The sequence below is a fragment of the Pleurodeles waltl genome, chromosome 12 (genome assembly GCF_031143425.1).
Source record: "Pleurodeles waltl isolate 20211129_DDA chromosome 12, aPleWal1.hap1.20221129, whole genome shotgun sequence".
In the NCBI taxonomy this organism is placed as follows: domain Eukaryota; kingdom Metazoa; phylum Chordata; class Amphibia; order Caudata; family Salamandridae; genus Pleurodeles; species Pleurodeles waltl.
In genome coordinates this window covers 439,744,544-439,764,127 of record NC_090451.1, presented here as the reverse complement: position 1 = coordinate 439,764,127, position 19,584 = coordinate 439,744,544, and the positions used below count along the sequence as shown (strand labels likewise).

The 19,584-nt window shown below is 40.8% G+C and overlaps 1 protein-coding gene across 2 annotated transcripts in view; it reads right to left on the bottom strand.

Moving 5' to 3' along the window:
• ADAMTS18 (ADAM metallopeptidase with thrombospondin type 1 motif 18) overlaps positions 1–19,584 on the bottom strand; it is a 282,250-nt gene that overhangs the window by 35,530 nt on the left and 227,136 nt on the right. The gene's annotated exons all lie outside the window — the stretch shown is intronic.

The following is a 19,584-nucleotide window of genomic DNA, read 5'->3' as shown; positions in this document are numbered from 1 at the left end:
TGGAGAAGGAGCTGGTCCTCAGCGGATTTATTGTCTTCTCGGCTGGACCTGGACGAAAACCTAAAACTTTCTGGAGTTTCCAGGATTCCATGGCTGTGGTATATTAGGCACAGTCTTGAAGAGATTGGATGCGGAAATATGTGGGCCCATCCGGAAACATCATCCGCTGTTTCCAAGTCAATGCCAAAGGAGCTGTATTGACAGTAGTGTCCATTGGACTGGGGGAACGATACCCTGACTCTGGCCTTTCTAAAATTTAAAGACACATTGTTTGGAAGAGTACATGGATGCAATTGAGCCCCCAGCTGCCAGATCTCTTTACATCAAGTTCCGTGTCAGGACATTGCCGCTCCAAACTTTTACTGCGAAGTGGAAATGCCCCCATGATGCTGCAGAACCTGACCTGGGCTGTCCTTTTTGTCCTGAGGCTGAGGAAACTGTAGACCATGCCCTGTATCTCTGCCCGCAATATTATGTATGTAGGAGAAAGTGGATTTTACAGTTGTGTCACAATTTAGGCATTAGTGACTATGAAGTTGGAACTAGGATACTCAGAGCAGGCACCGTCGGCCAATTGTATTCGCTGTCTCTTGCTTCCTCATATATAAGTTGAGGCACTACTGGTTAATGCCTAGCATCCAGAATCGGCATCCATCTACGTTGTACTGTGCTGCTTATTTTAGTTTTTTTATGCTGCTTTTGATATGGTCTTCCAGCGCATGCTTTAGTGCAAATTATGTCGAGGTGCTTTGGAATTAACTTTGCCTCATATTTTAAATTGCTTTGATGCTACCCTACTTGCTGCTAGCTCTTATTTTATGTCATGTTCAATTATTTTATGTTTCGTGATTTTGTTTTTTTAATGATCTTATGATTTATTTTAACTTGTTATTTCTGCTATTAAGGCAACTGCCGATATAAAGCTTAATAAAGTAAGAAACGTAAGTAATGAACATTAAGTGAATTGCTTGCATTTTCTAAGTTTCCAATTAGTTTTCAAACAGAACCTTCATCTTTACAAATACAACATTTATACAGTACCAATTACAGTTCAGGAAATTCCCACTCAGAAGTTAGTTTTAGTGTTTAGAAATATGTGCATTGATACTTTGAAATGTTTAAACTAGATCTGTACAAAATGGGCTTTCACTCACTCACCTTATAAGTAACAAACATCAACCAGATCTGAAGAAGTTAACCGATAAACCTAATACGCATCGCAGCAGTAACGGAAGACACTGCTATAAAAAAAACACTCAGTTTACCCTATCATTGTTCACGATTCCTTGATGTATGGAGTCGGGTGAAGAACATGTTACATTCTGTTCCTCTACGTGTGGGGCCTTTGTGATAGGCAAAAGCCCAGAAGTTAAGGCCTCAGTAAATCTCAGTGGACAACAGGAAATCACTTTGGACTGGGCATGGGGGAGAGCGACCTATATTTCTACTTGACAGATGACAAGAAGAAGCTGTCAATGTAATGTTTGTGGTGCATCATTGCATCTTCAGATGCCAGCATGATGGAAATTAACATGATCTATGAATAAGAAGTAATGAACAGCCCACTTGTCACAGCGCACCCTATTCTACTTGTCTTCAAAAATATCTGAAAAGCGATGGTATAAATTGCAGTATGCCTCCAGCCTATTACTCCTGGTCTGAGAAAGGATGAACTACATGGTAGAGTTGACTGAGGAATCCAGGATGTCCAGCTTGATTAGGATTTCATTTGAATCAAATAAGTATACTTCAGGAATTCCTTTTTTGCAAAAAAAAGTCTTTATTTTGTTATGTATAATTTGAATACATTCAAATCGACATCCCATTTTTTCAGTGTTTACCACGTTTTCCACCACAAAAACAATCTCCTAGAAATGACTATTGTTGATGCTGTCCCTAATGAATTTAAAAAAAACCTCTTCTTCACATGCAAAATATGAACAACTGCAAATTGAAACACAGAAAACACCAATTTAACCAAACGTTAATAATTTGTGAAAACAGTCACAAAAAAGTTCATACACTCTCTTTTCCCCTTTTACAAAGAGGCTAGCTTATTTACTTTTTTACCTCGCTTTTGGAACTTAGTGATAATAAATTAATAGTGTCAAGTATTATTCCATCGCACATGATGCCTACATTGTTCATAACAATGCAAAAGTGGTAAGACATAAATGAGTTTTAAAAATATCATGCATTATAATAGAAATGGAGAGCTCTAAAATGACTTGTTTCGGTGTGTGTTACTGCATATAACCAAATCAAACCATATTTTAAATAGTTTACTTCTAAACAGATTTGAGTGCTGAGTAGTCCTGGGTGACATTTTTTATTTGACTGAACTGTATTTTTGGTACCTTATGATATGTTATGCAGATTTGGAGAGCGCACCATCACTCAAGTGGGTGTCATGGCTCTCAGCAGGTGTGAGTTTTGCCAAACCTAGGACCCAGTGGAACTACTCGAAAAGCCAAGTCTTCAGCCTTTTGTGGAATTCAAGAACTGAGGAGGAGGAAGCTCTTATCTGTAGAGGGAGGATGTTTCCTGCTTCAGGAGTGATGTAGGAGAAGGTTTGACCACTGATTTGGATTTCCATATGTGTGGTATGTGTGCAAGCAGGAGTTTGGATGGAAGAAGGTGTCTAGATGTTTGTGAAAGCAGATGCAATTGTTATGTAGTGCCTTGAAAGTGTGGGTGAGGAGTTTGAATTGTTTTCAATTGTGAATAGGGAGCCAGTTGAGCTCCTTCAGGTGTGGTGTGATTTGAGTGTGACATGGGATGTTGAGAGTCATTATGGTCATCCTAGTTCTGAATTGTCTACAGCCATCAAGTGAGTTTTTTGTTGATCCTGGCATAGAGGTATTGTCACAGCTGTGCTTTTCACATAATCTTTAGCCACAAAAGGCTTGGTCACACAAAACATGTCTAGCAGGAACTGTGAAATTGATGTGTGCTGCAGCTGCATGAGATTCTCAACTCTAGCTTATTTCCCACCAGTGTTTTACATGTTTTTTGTCTATGATGTATGCACTCTGGTAAAACCTTCATGCAGACGATCACCAAAATGTATTCTGTGCAACATGGAGATTTGTTTTTAAAAAAGTATAAGTATTACATAAACAAAAAATGTGAAACCACACAGCTTGCTGAGAACTCTAATACAATATACAGCAATACATTATCTCTCTGTGACTGAGATTTAAACTGAAATTAATATTGTTGTACTCTTAAATATAAGCTGAAAGAAACAGATGGGATTTTAAACTCATAACTAAAAGAACAGAGATATTTTGACTTGTTTGAAGATGCACTGGAGAACCCTGAGGGTATACACACTGGTGGACATTCCATGAGCACCTGCTTTTGACTGGTTACATCAATGCTAGGTCTCAGAAACATTCAGTTGCTTTTCACAATAGACTGTTGCCTGCCAGGTCGGAAGAGTTATATTTGTATGTGTTTGCGCTGCTCATACTCTATGGAAAATCTGAGTAAAACCTTCCTAATACTGTTATGGATTGAGTTATTTCTGAATTAATTTAAGTATAATTTGAATTTGAAAATATAAAATTTTTCCTCTGCTCATTTTTTAACATGCTCTTATATTTATGGTAATATCGCCATAACCAAACCAGCCACTGTAACAGTGTTCATCAATATTCTTGATGAAAGGTTTCCATTCAGTGTTCTTCATTCTATTTATCTGTGTATAAAAAAATAGCTGTCTCTGTAAATCATAGGCAACATTTCATCATTTTAAATAAAGTTGGCTTGGCAGTTAGGGCTGGACTGCTCCCATGGGGAGCAGGCTCAAGACTGATTTGCATATGGCTGGGTCCAAGCTGGGGTGCCGTGGCAAGTAAAATAACGATGGATTAAACCCAGATCTGTGACTGAGGGTGAGTGTTTGAAAAGTTTCAACACTCTGGGGGTTATTCTAACTTTGGAGGAGTGTTAATCCGTCCCAAAAGTGACGGTAAAGTGATGGATATACCACCAGCCGTATTACGAGTTCCATAGGATATAATGGACTCGTAATACGGCTGATGGTAAATCCGTCACTTTTCCGTCACTTTTGGGACGGATTAACACCTCCTCCAAAGTTAGAATAACCCCCAAAGTCTTTCATTTTATTTTGTGATGTTGTCATCATCAATACCAACACTATCACGTACAAGGCCTTGCACTCCTGCATACCTGGTTAAGGAAATACCTCTGTCATATAGAGCCAAACCAGGTCCCAGGCCATTATTAGACTGGGAAAACAATGCAAGAAGGAAAGACTCATAAGGCAAACCTTCTACATCGACACACCTAGGATCTGGAACAGCATAAGAAATGCCTCTTCTGTTGAAATTCAGGAAAGAACTGGAGACTGATCTTCCAAAGAGCACAATCTCCCCACCTATTAGGTTCTGACTCATAGTATGACTCTTGAAATCATTAATTGATCATACCAACTCTTAACACTAGTTCCTCGATGTGGCGTTGCTTTCCAGATAGATATATGGTATACACCCAAGCACAATTCTGAATCTTTCGAGTCCTATGCTGAAAGTCTATTTATGCAAATGAATTACACTCTTCTAAAACTACATATATAGTAGTCAAAAACTGTCATTCAAATCAACACAGAAAACTGATACATCTCACATCCATCTCTCATATGATACACAGTCGCAAATGGCTATTAATCAGAAGCCCCATCATTAATGTTTAGGACATCCATTTAGATGATACAGCAATTGCATGAGATTGCCATAGTTTGCTTGCTATTATATTACAAAATGATTTGCAGATATGCTTGACATAGCATATTAGGAAACCTGTTCGAAAACATATTTCGCACATCTCATTTTTGATGGCAAGGAACCTAAATGGGCAGACTATGTGGAAAGATTTTGGCAGCCAATAAGAAAGCAACATTCAGATATTGTTCATAGAGCCAGGCGACAATTCTTTACACAATGCCGGATAGATTTACGTAACCTCGAAGTAAAAGCGTTGATAGCGCCTTGTCTGTTCAGGTTCACGTTACTGTAAATTAATTTAAATGTATTTTAACAGAATGTACACACCATCAGGGTTGGCTGAGAGATGGGGACTATTTTAAGTTACTTGTTTTAATGCGGGAGGTTCACTTTTCATAATGGCGCAACGTTCAATAAATGATTTCTCAACAACCTGGTATTAAACTTCTACGTGTGCAGCCAAAACATTAAACCTACACATTTGGAAAGACCTCCAGAGTTGTAGTCTACTTAACTGGCCACATTCCAACGTATTTCCAGCCAACTGACATATGTTCCAAAGGCTACAGCTGGCCAGCAACCCTCTTAAACATTTGCAGGTTTTCGAGGAACTACTTAATGTCTACCTTGAACACAGCAACCACCTGACTTCAGACACAACACTTATCAGCTATGACTGCAGGGCACAAAGTTTAAAATTTACAGCCTCTGAAGTTTGGAAAACCACAGACTCTCTGCCTGGAATCTGCCAGATATTCGCAAATAAACCTGACTAGAACTATACCCTTTGTTTAGGGCAGCGTAGTCCAGCTAACAGATTAAATCTACTCTCCCTAGCACTGTGACTGCTTCTACATTTGACAATACCTATAATTTAATTATTAGTATTCTTTTAATGAAAGGCTATCATTTATTGGCCAGACTTAAATGTAAAGATTGTTAACAGTAACACGATGTGAAAAACAGGAATTATTCGAATGGTTACACTGAAATAATGATTTTTAGTTCTACTCGGCAACAATGAAAGTTATTACACGGAATATAGAAAACACATGGTCATAAATGAAATGTTGTGTTATGTTCTTTAATTAATTGTTAAAAGAAACATGTAAACATGTCCACACAATCTCACAAGGGCACAATAAGGATGTTTTCTTTTATTTTGCACTCTTGCTTTTATTCTTACGTTTTAGTGTTATCTTTTTATTTCCAATGGAATGTTATCTAGGTATGCTTCTACCATTTGAACTGACAGTATCACGAGGATGGCCCAAAAAACATGCTGCATTTTTCTTGATTTTTTTTTCCATCTGAAATCAAGTTAGATAGACATATGAGAGAGGATACTGTGGGTGCAACTTTCCCAGATATTAAATGGATGTATTCCAATTGATGCTCATATTATCAGCAATCTTGCTGACACGTGCTGGGACTAAGAAGTGGCCCCTTTGGCACTTCATACAACACAAATGATCAAGCAACCCAACGCTGAATTAAAAACAGAGTGCTCCTACAAAGATTACTCTGTATCACTTGTAGTCAGCAATTGAAGTATCTTGGGGCAGCATCTGTGACTCACATCACGTATCTCCATGGGATTACAAAGGTAAACGCGGTCTACCATACCGCACTGAGCAGCAGGAAAGCAATCAGCAGTTCTGCCAAGAAAATGCCCTCGCTTTTCTGTGAAGTGTCCTGGATGCAAGCTGAAGGCTAAGGGCAGTTGTAAAACTAAGTAATGGGGTTGCAGCTGGTTATAGAAATATTAAAGCTTTAAGTTTCGTTAGACTTATAGTATGGGTTAGGGTTAGAGATGTCTGTGGGTAACAACTGTTGTCAAGATTATAGGGAAGGGAGAGGTTAGCCTTACAGAAATGATTAGCGGTATAGTTGTTATCGAGGATTTTCTGCCTTTTATTACTCATTATAATACTTTCTTAATACGTGTCAATGCAAGAAGCAAAAATACATGATGAACCCCAGATATTAGACACAGATACTGCCCGTGTGCCTGATGTCCTTTCCAGCCTTATCCCGTTGCGTGCAAATCTTATCTCAAGCCCTATATAGAGGAGGGCACTTCTATGTATATCACAGCCATTCGTAAAATTAAAAATCGATTTATTAGAAAAGTAAAGATGGATACCAGAAAAGGCTTTTAAGCACCATTGATAACCTGAGAATACCTGTTCCTTATGCTGAAAAATATAAGTTGCCCTAATTCAGTTCAAACATACTTCAGAAAAAGTACAAACATTGAGACATGTTCACGATGAGAATCAAGACAGCTACAAAACCACAATGCGCTCTTCTGAAAGCCAGAGGGAGGAGTGGCTCCTCATGTAAAAGGCACCAAAAACATATAACGAAAGGAAGAAATTATATTTGGTAAGTTTATCTGAAACATTCATGGTAATGCATACATGTAATGTGACTAACTATCAAGTGCTCTTTTTCCAAAGCTCAAGCTGCCTGATTGTATAAGATCAATTGGGAATTTCCCATGGACTTCAAATCTGCCCATTGCTTATCATTATTTGGATTTATTGTCACTCTCATTTATTTGTTTGTTATTTAATGGCTTTACTTTCTCGTCTTACGGTTGCTCCTTTCTGTGAGTATATCCTCTTTACAATCCTTTTGACTGTCTAACTTGTATCCTTCCACTGTTCATGTTTCGGAAACTACCTTTTTTCATTCAGCACTCCATGAGAGTGCATTTGTTTGCCAGCTCTCTTCCTCCTGTACTGCTCCTCCCTTCAAAATACCCCCCACACATAGTGTTGTTCCCAACCCTACCCAGCTTGCCTGCAAAATCACAACAAGAGTGCTATTTTTACTGGGGTAATGTTGAAGAGCAGTCTTACAGGTTTGTTTTCATTTTTCTTCCTGCATTACACTTTTTCCATGAAAGCACATACTTTGGTACACAAATGCTTTTATGCTGCTGAGGGAAGGGCCATCTGCAGTATATACTCATCTGGGGTTTCAGACAGAAGGTGTACTTAGCCTATGTTGGGAATTTTCCTTTCTGCAGGGTTTACCCAGTCGTTTTGGCTTCTGACCTCCTGTTTTGATCCTGTGCTGAATTTTGTTTTTGCTGGATTTAGGACTCTGGGCACTTTACCACTGCTGATCAGTGCTAAAGTGCAAGTGCTCTCTGTCTAAATGGTATTGGTGATTGGTTTATCCATGATTGGCATATCTGTTTTCCTAGTAAGTCCCTAGTAATGTGCACAATGTGTGCCCAGGGCTTGTAAATCATATGCTACTAGTGGGCCTGAAGTACTGATTGTGCCACTGACATAAGTAGCCCTGTAAACATATCTCAGACCTGCCACTGCAGTGTCTGTGTGTGCAGTTTTAAACTGCCAGTTTGACCTGGCAAATGCACCCACTTGCCAGGCCCAAACCTTTCCTTTTACTACATGTAAGTCACCCCTAAGGTAGGCCTAGTACAGCCCCATGGGCAGGGTGCAGTGTATTTAAAAGGTAGGACATATACTGGTGTGTTGTATGTGTCCTTATAGTGAAATACTGCTAAATTAGGTTTTTATTACTGCAAGGCCTATCTCACCCATAGGTTTCATGGGGGTGCCTTGAAATATCTTTTAAGTGTAATGTCCCAATGGGAGCAGACAGAGATTTGGAGTTTGGGGTCTCTGAATTCATAATTTAAACATACATATTTTGGGGAACAGGGTTTTTAAATTGTACTTTAGAAAATGCCACTTTTAGGAAGTGGACATTTTCTTGCTTAACTATTCTGTGCCTCTGCCTGGCTGTGGAATACATGTCTGGGTCAGGATGACAGTTGAGCTGTTTGTGAATTTACTCTAGGCAGTCACACAAAGGGAGCTGAGGAGTGCCCTGCGTAGTCTGATGGGTCTCCCTTGGCTACAGTTGTGGGAGGAGCTGACACTTGCACCTGAACAGGACTGTGCCTGTCTTTACCCATAGCAGCCTCTAATCCCCTGGAGTGTGCCTGGGACCAGGAAAGGAAAAGCAGGGTCTTGTGCACTACAAAGACTTTCCTTTGAAGTTTGCCTGTTCCAAAGGCAGAAATGTGTATAAGTACTAGACCTCGGAGACCACAACTTTAGAACACTTCTGGACTGAGGGCATTCTGTCAGGAAGAAGAGTTGTGTGCCATAGGAGGGACTGTCACTCTACCTGTTGCTTGGTTATTCTGGCCTGCTGCTTGCTCCTTCTGTCCTGTGAGTGAAAGGACTGAACATTTCTTCCTACATTCTACTTTCCAAGGTTCTCCAAGGGCTTTAACTGTGCCTGCCTTCTGTTGGAAGTCTCAGGGACATCAAAGCTTTATCAGCCAGTGCTTGGACTCTTCTGCTGAGAGTCCTGACTTGCCAATGGGTGTCATATCCAGTCCAAGGGCTCTTGAAAGTGGAAACTGGTGTCCTGTGGATGAAAATCCAAGCATCAACACATCATGGCTAAAAATGGACGTCATGACCAGCTTAGGGCAGCACCTGCCTTGTAGCTGAAGAAACAACTCACTGCTTGTCTTGTGGTGGAAGAATTGTCGCAGCGCATGTCGGACCAATGCAGTGCCTGTCCACAGTGGCTCCATCATCACAACACGTCCGGATTTTCCCATGCATCATCCTTAGGAGTTACTTTCTCATCAACCCTACACTGCAGCAAGGAACCAAGGCTGATTGACCAGAAACCAAAGCATCACCTTTCCTGTGAGGAGAGAATCAACATATCTCCTCCCCTGCTAGTTAGGAACTGTTGCATCACCTCCCCTGCCAGTAAGGAACTTGTGCATCACCTCTCCTTTGGGGAGAGAATTATTGCATCACCTACCCTGCCAGTAACAAACCGATGCATCACCTCTCCTGCACAGTAAGGAACCAAAGCGTTGCCTTGTTTTTCCATTTCTCACCTCCTCTGCGGCCTGCATCCTCTTTGTTTTTGATGCATCCCAGGTATTGTGTGTTAAAAAGATACAACCAATAATACCTCTGGATTAAGACTCATTTCAGCTTTAAAAAAAGTAAAATCTTTACTTGTGTATGTTGGATTTTATTTTTGTTTTGGTCTCTGAGATAAGCCTGAATGCTTGAGTAAAGCTACCATGGGGGTGAGCTTAGCTGTGCGACACCCTTACCCTGACTAGAGTAAGAGTCCCTACTGGGACAGGGTGCAAACCACTGCCAACGTGAGACCCCATTTCTAACAGCTTATAAATATTCTTCCTGTCACACTGCAGTGGACCAAATGGTTCAATCCTAATCGTAATTTAGGTCATGGGATGCTTTTACATTCACATTCTGACACTTAATTTTTCTTAAGGATTTTGGCTTACTTTCTCTTTGCTGGAATTGGTTGTCTTACAGTTGGTATTAGCGGTGGTGGTGTATTAGTAGTGGACTCAAATATGAGTCTATCAATACCTTTATAACAGCAAGGAAGAAGGGTTTGGAAGTAGTTGACTTTGAAACTGGGTCACACAAAGGATTGTGGTCTTTGGAAAGATAAATGGACAGAATGGTAAATCGCATATTCATTTTCTGTCCTCAAATTTTATTTTGTCTTATTTGTACACTGTAGTCTCATATTCATGGTATTTGTATGCATTATTTAGTTGAGCTCGAATAATTGTATGTTATCATGTTCACGTTGTGTTAATACTGATTCTCGTATGTGGAAACATTTTGGACGCTAATCCTGAAAAGCACTAAGATTGCCTTTCATCTGCAGACTGAATGGTTGTAGGTACATTATAGTTGGACGTGTTGATCCCTCTTACTGAGCAGGGCTGGTGTTGGTAGTGATGCACAGACATGATGTGCTAACAAAGTTATTATATGTGTCATCATATCATATAAGTCGTTTTGAAAGCACATTTTAGGAGGCATAATCTCATTCAAATACTATGAACAACAGTGAGATTAAATAAACCCCGGCAATGGGCTTACCTTTTGTCAATTTCTCATTATTACTGGAAATTAAATACTCCCACAACTTCCGACAAAGAGACACAGACAACAATAGTTCTGCATTCATGTCAGGGTACTTTTTCAAAAGCCTATTGACAGAATATTCCTTTATGCACATTCACTGCCATGGGAATTATTCCAAACTAGAAAAACTAGTAAAATAACATAAAGTGTAGCATTGTTTCCTGAACTAAGGTTGTAGACATACCTAATAAGGCTTGAGACCTAGTGTAGAACACTCACTTGCATCAAGCAATAACTCTTCTGCCTTTCAATGTTTAGTTATTTTACATTTTGCTGTTGTCTTTCAATGTTTAGTTATTTTACATTTTACTGTTGCCTTTCAATGTTTTATTTTTTACATTTTGCTACTGTATTTTAGCTATTGAGTATTAGTTATCCTCTACATACACATAATGGAGGCAAGTTCCCACAATGGATCACTTCAGAGTGAGGATTGCTAAAGGAGTGGGTGTGGGAAAGAATAAGGGACTGCCTTTGAGGAGGAGTATCTGAGTATCTGAGGGTGAGGAACTATAGTGGTAAACATATAAACCAGGACCGTGCAGTAAGGCCAATTGATGAATTAGTCAAAGGAGGATGAAAAAAACATTGGCAATACAACTGGCCTGTGTTTAATGAGCTAGAACATACAAGCCACATCTGTTTATCCCTGCATGTGTTTATTCAATATGGTCAGAACTATTGGCTTTGTGGATAATGATGGTGATAATAGTGGTGATACTAGTTGAGGTTATGGTCGTGGTTGTAAAGGTAATAGCAGTAGATGTGATGGTAATGGTAGTAATGATAGTTGTATTAATAGTTGTGGTTGTCATATTGGTGGTGGGGTGGAGGTAATCATGTATGTAATCCCAGTAGGAATGGAGGCCATGGTGGTAATTGTGGAGTAATGATGGTAATGGTAAGGTTCGTGGAGGTGATGATGGTGATGGTTATAGTTGTGTGGTGGCAATAGTAATGATGGTGTGGTAATGATCATAGTAATGGTAATGCTGGTGTTAGTGATGGTAACTATTAACGGTAGTGTTAAGAATGATGGTAATAATGTTGTGGTAATAGTAGTAGAAGGGGTTATGGTCATGATAATATTGGTGGCGGTACTCATGGTAATGCTCACAGTTACAGTGGTGGTATTAGTAACAGTGATTGTATTATTAATGGTAATGTGATGATGGTAGTTGGGATGGTAAAGGAGCCAAGTGAGGGGCCAGAACCAGACAACTAAGAAGTGTCTGGCAGCAGGAGAGCCATTCAGCTTGGTCATAACCAGAGGTTCTGGGCTTGTACAGTGCAAATGTGTACAAGCAGGTAAAGCGCTGCTGGGCTAGGCGCTCTACTTTATATGCAAATGCCCAATGGGATCTCAAAGGCTGAGCACTTTGAGATAGCCAGAAGAACCACATTAACAATGATGCAGGGATTGCATTGGAGCTCTGATCACACAAAATGAGACAGCCATTTTGGGGTATGGCCATCTGACTGTATGATCATAAAAACAATTTGGCTACCTTTAGGTCAAGCTTGCATTTAAGTTCTGAGAAATGTAGTAAACACTGTACAGAAAATAATTTCTTTCTGCAAACAACATATGAGTGAATGCATTTTTCAGCTAAAATAGCCCTGCCCACACTGCACTGCAAGCCGTCCATAGGAGAAAGAATGAAACATCAAAGAGCCAATAACATGGGACGAGAACGTTATACTCCGTTGAGTGGAGACAAGACTGATATAAATATTTTGGTAACAATCTGTAAAGCAAAAAACTCAGCTTTCAAGCAAGACCAGAAATGTCAGTGTTGAATATAAATAAGGATGTCCATTTTAGAAACTATGACTGTCTGAATAGTTGAAAGCAATGATTATTAATTCCTTCCTTACAGAAACCATCCCATGCGCAATTGTACAGCAATGGATAGGATACTGTTTGTTTGAGAAGGAAACTCTCAAAGCAACATTGTGCAATGCCCCTCTGCAGTATGGTATGCCCATCAGGTGGTTTGTGGACAGGGCTGAGAACATAGGAGAAAGGCCTCTCAATGAAAGATTTGCATTAAACCAGCTACAATGTGCAGTTGGTTGTGGTATGGTAACATGTAAGAGTGAGTGTGCTCACAATAACCCCCTGGGAAGGTCTAAAAGGCACCAAGTGGCCCCTTTTTAGTTAACACCACTAAGTGTTAGCTATCATGGCCACTCTTCTCCTAGTGGTTTAAATAGGGCTACATTAAGAACAAAAGTACCTTTTATGTAAGAAACATCTAGACATACACATGAATTTCCCTTTTCTCTAGGCCAGAGTATTCCAAGTGTTAAATTACAGTGAGGGCACAAGACCTGGTACAGATCATGTCGGTAAGGTGGGTCTAGATGCTTAAGCACCAATCCTCATGCTGCCCAAGCAATGCATGCTTTGCCACAAATAACTAATGTTTAAGAAACAAGGTAAATGTTATTTAACTTTACATCAGACAAATATAAAGGTAGAGCAGATTAAATGTCTCCCTTTATGTAGACGGTCATAACATGACTTGCAGAAAGTATGTTGTGAACTTGAGAAGGAGCACTGTCACTGTCTTAATAAACCAGTCCTCCTTAGGACTCAACACAAGCCTCAGTTCTGAATTAGCAAACCTGGATTTGGATTTCTCCACTTTCCTCCAAATGCTGGGACATATTCCACTAATCACATCTGCAGCCCTCTGGTCTATAGGGCTGGCTTTTAAGCTCCAGGTATCCCTTCACTCAGGAGATCCAGTGTTCTGAGGTCAGAAGGGCCCTCTGAAGTCAGGATTTCTTCTGCTATTTGTATCCCAGGAGCAGGCAAACAGGAGGTCAGTCACCTGATGGCTGAAGATCAGTACTAGCCCCAGAATGCCAGAGAGAATCCTTGAGTCATCTTTCTTCCTGCAGGGCCTTCTTGTTCAAATGTAGTTTCCCAGGTTGTATTATGTTCTAAGCAGGGGCTATTAAAGTAATAGTTTTATCCTATGCACCTGTCATGGATTGCAGATTGTTCCCTACTGAAACTTGTCTGCTTTTCCACTGTATGCCCATCTCCTTTTGCAGCACATCCTCTTTCCTTTACTTTAAAAACAAAATGTGTAAGCCGCAAATCCAAAAAACGAACCCATTATTCCATCAGAAGTGTCTCTACTTCTCATTAAATCCCTCCCCTATATTGATAAGGTCTTCTCCCTCTGTCAGGACCAAGAATTGCCCCAGCCTTGATTTTTATACAAGAGTCAGAAATGCTACATAGAATCCAGGAATGAATAGGAGCAGATTCTAGCAGCCCCATTTGCCATCTTGGAGTCAAAACAGGTAGTGTGAAGGCTCTCTTCAGAATTGTCAACTGTTCCTGTTTTCCTCCCACATGGTTGATCTTTGTTAAACAGACAGTTTGGCCAGTTTTTCACACCGCTCTGCCTTCCTGTGCCAAGAGACGCAGCATTGTTGTCTGGAGAGCAGGATCATTAACTCCAGCTAACAATGTGTATTATTTCTGGAGGTGAGCTGAGTGGCAAAACTGGATCTAAGCCAGTTTTGGTTCAGGCAGAACAAAGATTGTTTTATTAAGTTATCTTCCTCCCAAAGTTAGCAAAAATCGACTTTATTGATGGAATTTGATTTTTAGAGCTGAGTGCATAATAACTTTAAATATTCTGCTAGCAGCTTCTGAGATGAAGCTATAAATGAAGTGTTTAAATTATACATGTGCCTATTCATGGAGAATCAAGCCTGAACTACACCCTGCAAAAACATTTTGACATTCAGTCATTGTGAGGGCACACCATTTTTAATAAATAGTGTGCCACATTTTATACATATTAAGCACCCATTTCAATGGGCTTATGAGGCACAATTTATGGGAGACACACACACATATATAAATACATATCCAAAAGAAAGAAACCACTGCACTCCGTTTCTCCAGAAACAATTACCAGTATTTTAATCCATGCCAACAAAAACCAACGCATTTAAACTCTGAAGAGTCTTGTTCATGGCTAGAAGAGTCTTGAGCCGTGAACAAGACCCTTCAGAGTTGAAAAGCGTTGTTGTTTTTTTGTTGGCTTAGATTAAAACACTGGTGCTTTTTTCTGGAGAAACGGAGTGCAGTTTTTTATTTTTTATTTTGGATGTACATATTGAGGAGGATTGATCCACCTCCTACCACTGGCACTGGTAGGTGAAGTGCACAGTGTGTAGGCCATGACTTTTTGTTTTAATACATATATATATAAAAAATATCTACTGGCGGTCACCAGTAGGTAGTCAAAGTTAGGGTCATGTTTTCATAGAAAATTCGTTTTTTTGCTTGCTTATATCTTACGCAGATTACACTTTAGGCTATTTGATGTAAATCCGTTCGAAAGTAGTCGAGAAATGAAAGAAAATCCAAATTTGTATATCCCTGGCTGCAACGGCTTTGCAAATAATGAAGCGCTCATGCAGGGAAATGCAGAGCTCTAATTGGCTGCCAATACTTCAAACCTGGAAGTGTTGACATCCATCTTCAGCCGAGTCCCACAAAACAAAACTTTAAACAAAGGAAAGGTGGTCAAGGTAGGGGCACCCTGACCCCTTAGCTGTGGTGTTGGAGTCCCAGAGGGACCCCACCAGGACAAAAAAGCACTTTTTAAGAAAAAAATACTGCAAATTCCCAAAGTTGTTGCAAAGTTGCAGTAAAATAAAAAACAAAAAAGTGTGGTCTCCTGCACTTGTTTTATTAAAGCTGCCAGGTGGCCTAGGCCCCGGGGCATGTTCAAAATAAAGGCAGGGGGCAGATAGGGCCCCCATCTTGGGTTTATCCCTGCCCGGGGACTGCCACCTCTTGGGGCTTCATAGTTATTAGATATGGGGGACTGCACAGCCCACCACAGCCCTGGGGACCACCACCTCCCCAAGGCTTAATGCTAATTCTGTGTGGGGGCTGCATGCGCCCACTGCAGCCCTGGGACCACCACCTCCCTGAGGCTTTAAATAAATACAACGTAGGGGGTTGTGTGCCCCTTGTTTAGCCCTAGGGACCTCCATCTCCCCAGGGCTTTAAATAAATATAATGTAGGGGGACCATGCAGCCCCACCCCCACAGCCTTGGGGAACACCACCTCCCTAGGGATTAATGGTAATTGAATGCAGGGGGCCACGTGATCCCCCACCCCGGCAGCCCTGGGGACCACCCCCTCCCTGGGGCTACAATAAAAGAATGAAGGGGCTTCCGCTTCAGACCCCCATTCCCTCGGGACCACTACCTCCCTGGGGCAATGCTTATTGGAACGGGCTGTGTGGCCCCCCTCTTTGAGCCAATAATGGCCCTGGGGACCACCATCCCCAGGGCCAGCTTTTGCTATATCCTGGGGTGCCCACCCGTGGGACATAGCTGTTTGCTTTTGCTTGGTGGTAGCTGACAGCTCCCCCAAGCAAAGGAAACAAAGTCTTCTTGCTGACAGCGGAAGCTGTCAAACAGCTCCCACTGGCAAAAAGCAGAGTTCTAATCTGTTAAACAGATGAAAACATTGTTCCCACAAGCAGGGAGTTGCCATTTAAAGCAGCTCCCTGCTTGCGGGAGAAATGCCAGCTCCCACAGGACGCAAGAAGCTGGCTAGGACTGTGGGGGCCTTCAGGCTCCTCCGCTGTCCTGTCACTCTCTCTCTCTCTCTCTCTCTCTCTCTCTCTCTCTCTTCCATCCCATAATGATATGGAAGAGAGAGAGAGAGAGAGAGAGAGAGAGAGATTGTCATAACAATGGTCTCTCTATGTAATTACTTCACAGAGACAGACTAGCAAGATATTTGGAATTAATGTTATAGTATAGCCACAAGTCCTAAAAAGAGAAGTGGGGGGACTAACCAAGTTAGAGACTTTACAAGTGTCATCATGGCGCATGGTATCACTGCATGTGACATCATGGCATGTGACATCGCAAGTGACATCACAAGAAGTGACATTTGATCTTAAGACCCCACATGTATGTTTGACAGGTGCATAAGGAGTACATTTGAGCAAGTTACTATACCAACGGCCGTGTGCAGCATGAGATTGGGTTATATTATGGGTTGGACGCAGAGCCTGGCCGTAGGCGGTGGTTGGATTGACGTATAGTAATGAAAATTACTTTACTTTTAAAAAAACATAGAAATTCACTGAAAAAAACAAAGGTTACAGGAACATTATAGTTAGGACATAGAGTTAAAAAAACATAGAAATTCCTTTAAAAACCGAAAGGTTGCATGGATGTTATAGTAAGGCTCACATTTTGAATGTACAAAACCACAGAAATTAACCTGTTAAAGTTATCTCAAGTAACTATAACTCATGCTCTTTCTCTAGTCAAGTGCACAATCAGGATGCCCAGCACCATAGACACACATTTGCACCACAGTTTACAGATGTCTGTGCCATGTCTACAAAAATGTATGCCTAGACAAACTTTAACATTATTCCCAGTTTGGATGTGTGCTGTAAATTACAGAAGACATGCAAATTCAGAAATGTTTGGAGAAGAAAAAATATTTCCCCTTTTAAATGCCTTCCTGAAAGAGATATTAATTGTTGATGTAACCACCGTCTATTTCTGTTAGTAAATAGGGTATTGCATCAAAATCCATGTGTGGTTGCATGGTAGTGTACATGTGCCACCCACTAAACGCTCACAGGTGCAAAGTAATGCAAAGTAGCGCTAAGTGCTGCTGTGAGTTACTTTTAGGCAACTTTCCAGCGCAGAACAAGTTGTGCGCTGAAAAGTAAATTCCAAATAAACATTTCGCGCTGGTTAACGCAAACCCATCACAAAATGTTAGTAACTCTGCCCAACAATCTTGCCACGGATCACATAATTCAACTGTGGTTAGAAACTTCTGTTACTGGCCACATAGGAATTAACGAGACCTTGTAATGAGACCCTTAGTGCTTCTTCACTGTGCAGTGTAATATATGGCACACGTTGAGACATGTAGGTTTGACAGGAAGAGAGACAGGAGCCCAATATTGCTGCATACCTCTATCTTGGTTCGTGAAAAGACAATGTGTGCCCTATGCAGTAAAAGCATGCCCGGCCTTCTTTATCTATCATAAATCCTTTCAGCAGATAGCGTCCCATTGTGTGCCATAATCCCTTAATAGATTTATATTTAAGAGCGTTAGCCTCAACCAATGTGTACACAGTGATACCCAAGGCAATTTATATCTTTCAGCATGTGGAAAAAGAGCAGGAAGCTCCGCACAGAAGTCTGCTTCTGTCAACTACTAATCCTCTCGTTGCTGTTTCTTTTTTTTTACCCAGAGGCGAAAACAGAAAGAAAAGATTGCACATTTTTCAGTCTTGGAAAGCCAAGCTGTTTACTTTAACACACAGCATAACACTCCACCTCCAGGTCACCATGCCTATTTAACACTGTTTAAAGTTCTATCATCCTATTGTTGCTGGTAATGCTTCCCTGAAAAGCGGATCAATTATTATGTGGGTCACAAGAACTCGCTATTTTCACTAATAAGTGTGAGTGCATATCTTCAGTTAAACAACGAAAACGATCAGGCCTCAGTGAAATGTGTATGCGGGAGAAATCTCACAACATTTTGCAGGATTTTCCCCCAAAGGAGATTAGCTCCTGCACAAAAAGTCCTGCGGGGTCTGCTTCTTCTTGAGTCAGTCTCCTCCTGGTATCTCATGTCCTCGTGTTCACTTTTCGCACAAAATACAGGTAAATACACTTCCAGACTTTTTAAGTTACTTCGCTTATTTTTGTAAAATAAAAGAAATAAAAAAATGTGCCCACCATAGAAAATTAGCATATGCCATGCCTAACAAACGGAAGTTTTGATGCTCTGGGTTGTGTGCTGAAATACATGAGCATGACAACCCAGAACACAAAAGGATATTCTGCTTAGGGCTGGAGCACTTGCACTCCTTTTGCACATGTTGCTACATTCAGCCCAACTCTAGCGGGTCAATGTAGGCTTCTGGACAGTTGTTCTAACCATCTCTGCACACAACTATTCTAAATCTGATGAGTGTATGCTTCATGTTATGATGTGGGTTAGGTGTAGCATGAGTATGCTACATACAAATGTGTCTAAACGCGGAAGATCAGTTTCAGTGTTGGCACTACACAGTTTAAGACCAGTACTGATATCATACACATTGCAATTGTGACCAGAGATGTCAGGGGGAAGGGAAGGAAGAGCTAGTGACAAGCCGAAGGCAGCGTTTTGCCACTTCAATTCAAGTTTTTATTAAGGGAACAACTACAAAGGAGTACATTCAGCACACACTGTGAGCCCAATTTTCCTTTTGGTGATTAGGCAGTTTTCAGGAACTGAAGCTAATATCTGTGAGTGAGTTACCCCACTATACCTTACTATGTTGTGGTATGAGATCCATGCCTGACCTCGGGTCTGAAGGCAAAGACACTGGGAATCAGCCCGACACAGGATGGTGATGGTATCTGATGTCTTACACATATGAAACCCACAATCAGAGATGAAAATCCAGGCTTTTTATACGTTAGCTGAGTAGGGTGATACTTCATAATGATGGTGAGCGAGAGTATCAATATTGGCTCCATTGGGATAATGTCTTTAAACTACCCCATAGCTACTCTGTTGTCTTGCTAGAAATGGTAATGGGATGGCAGACGTACTGTGGAAGGTTGAACCCCTGCAGGTCAGGACTGGACTATTGTGAGCAGCAGCATGACTGAGCCATTTCCACCCTCCCTGAATAATATCCATAAAGCTCCTGCTTTGCTTGTCTTAGTTTAAACTAACAGAACATTGTCATTGATTATGTTTTCTGTGGGTTTGTTTTTCAGTACAACTGCATATTACATACAGTTTTATAG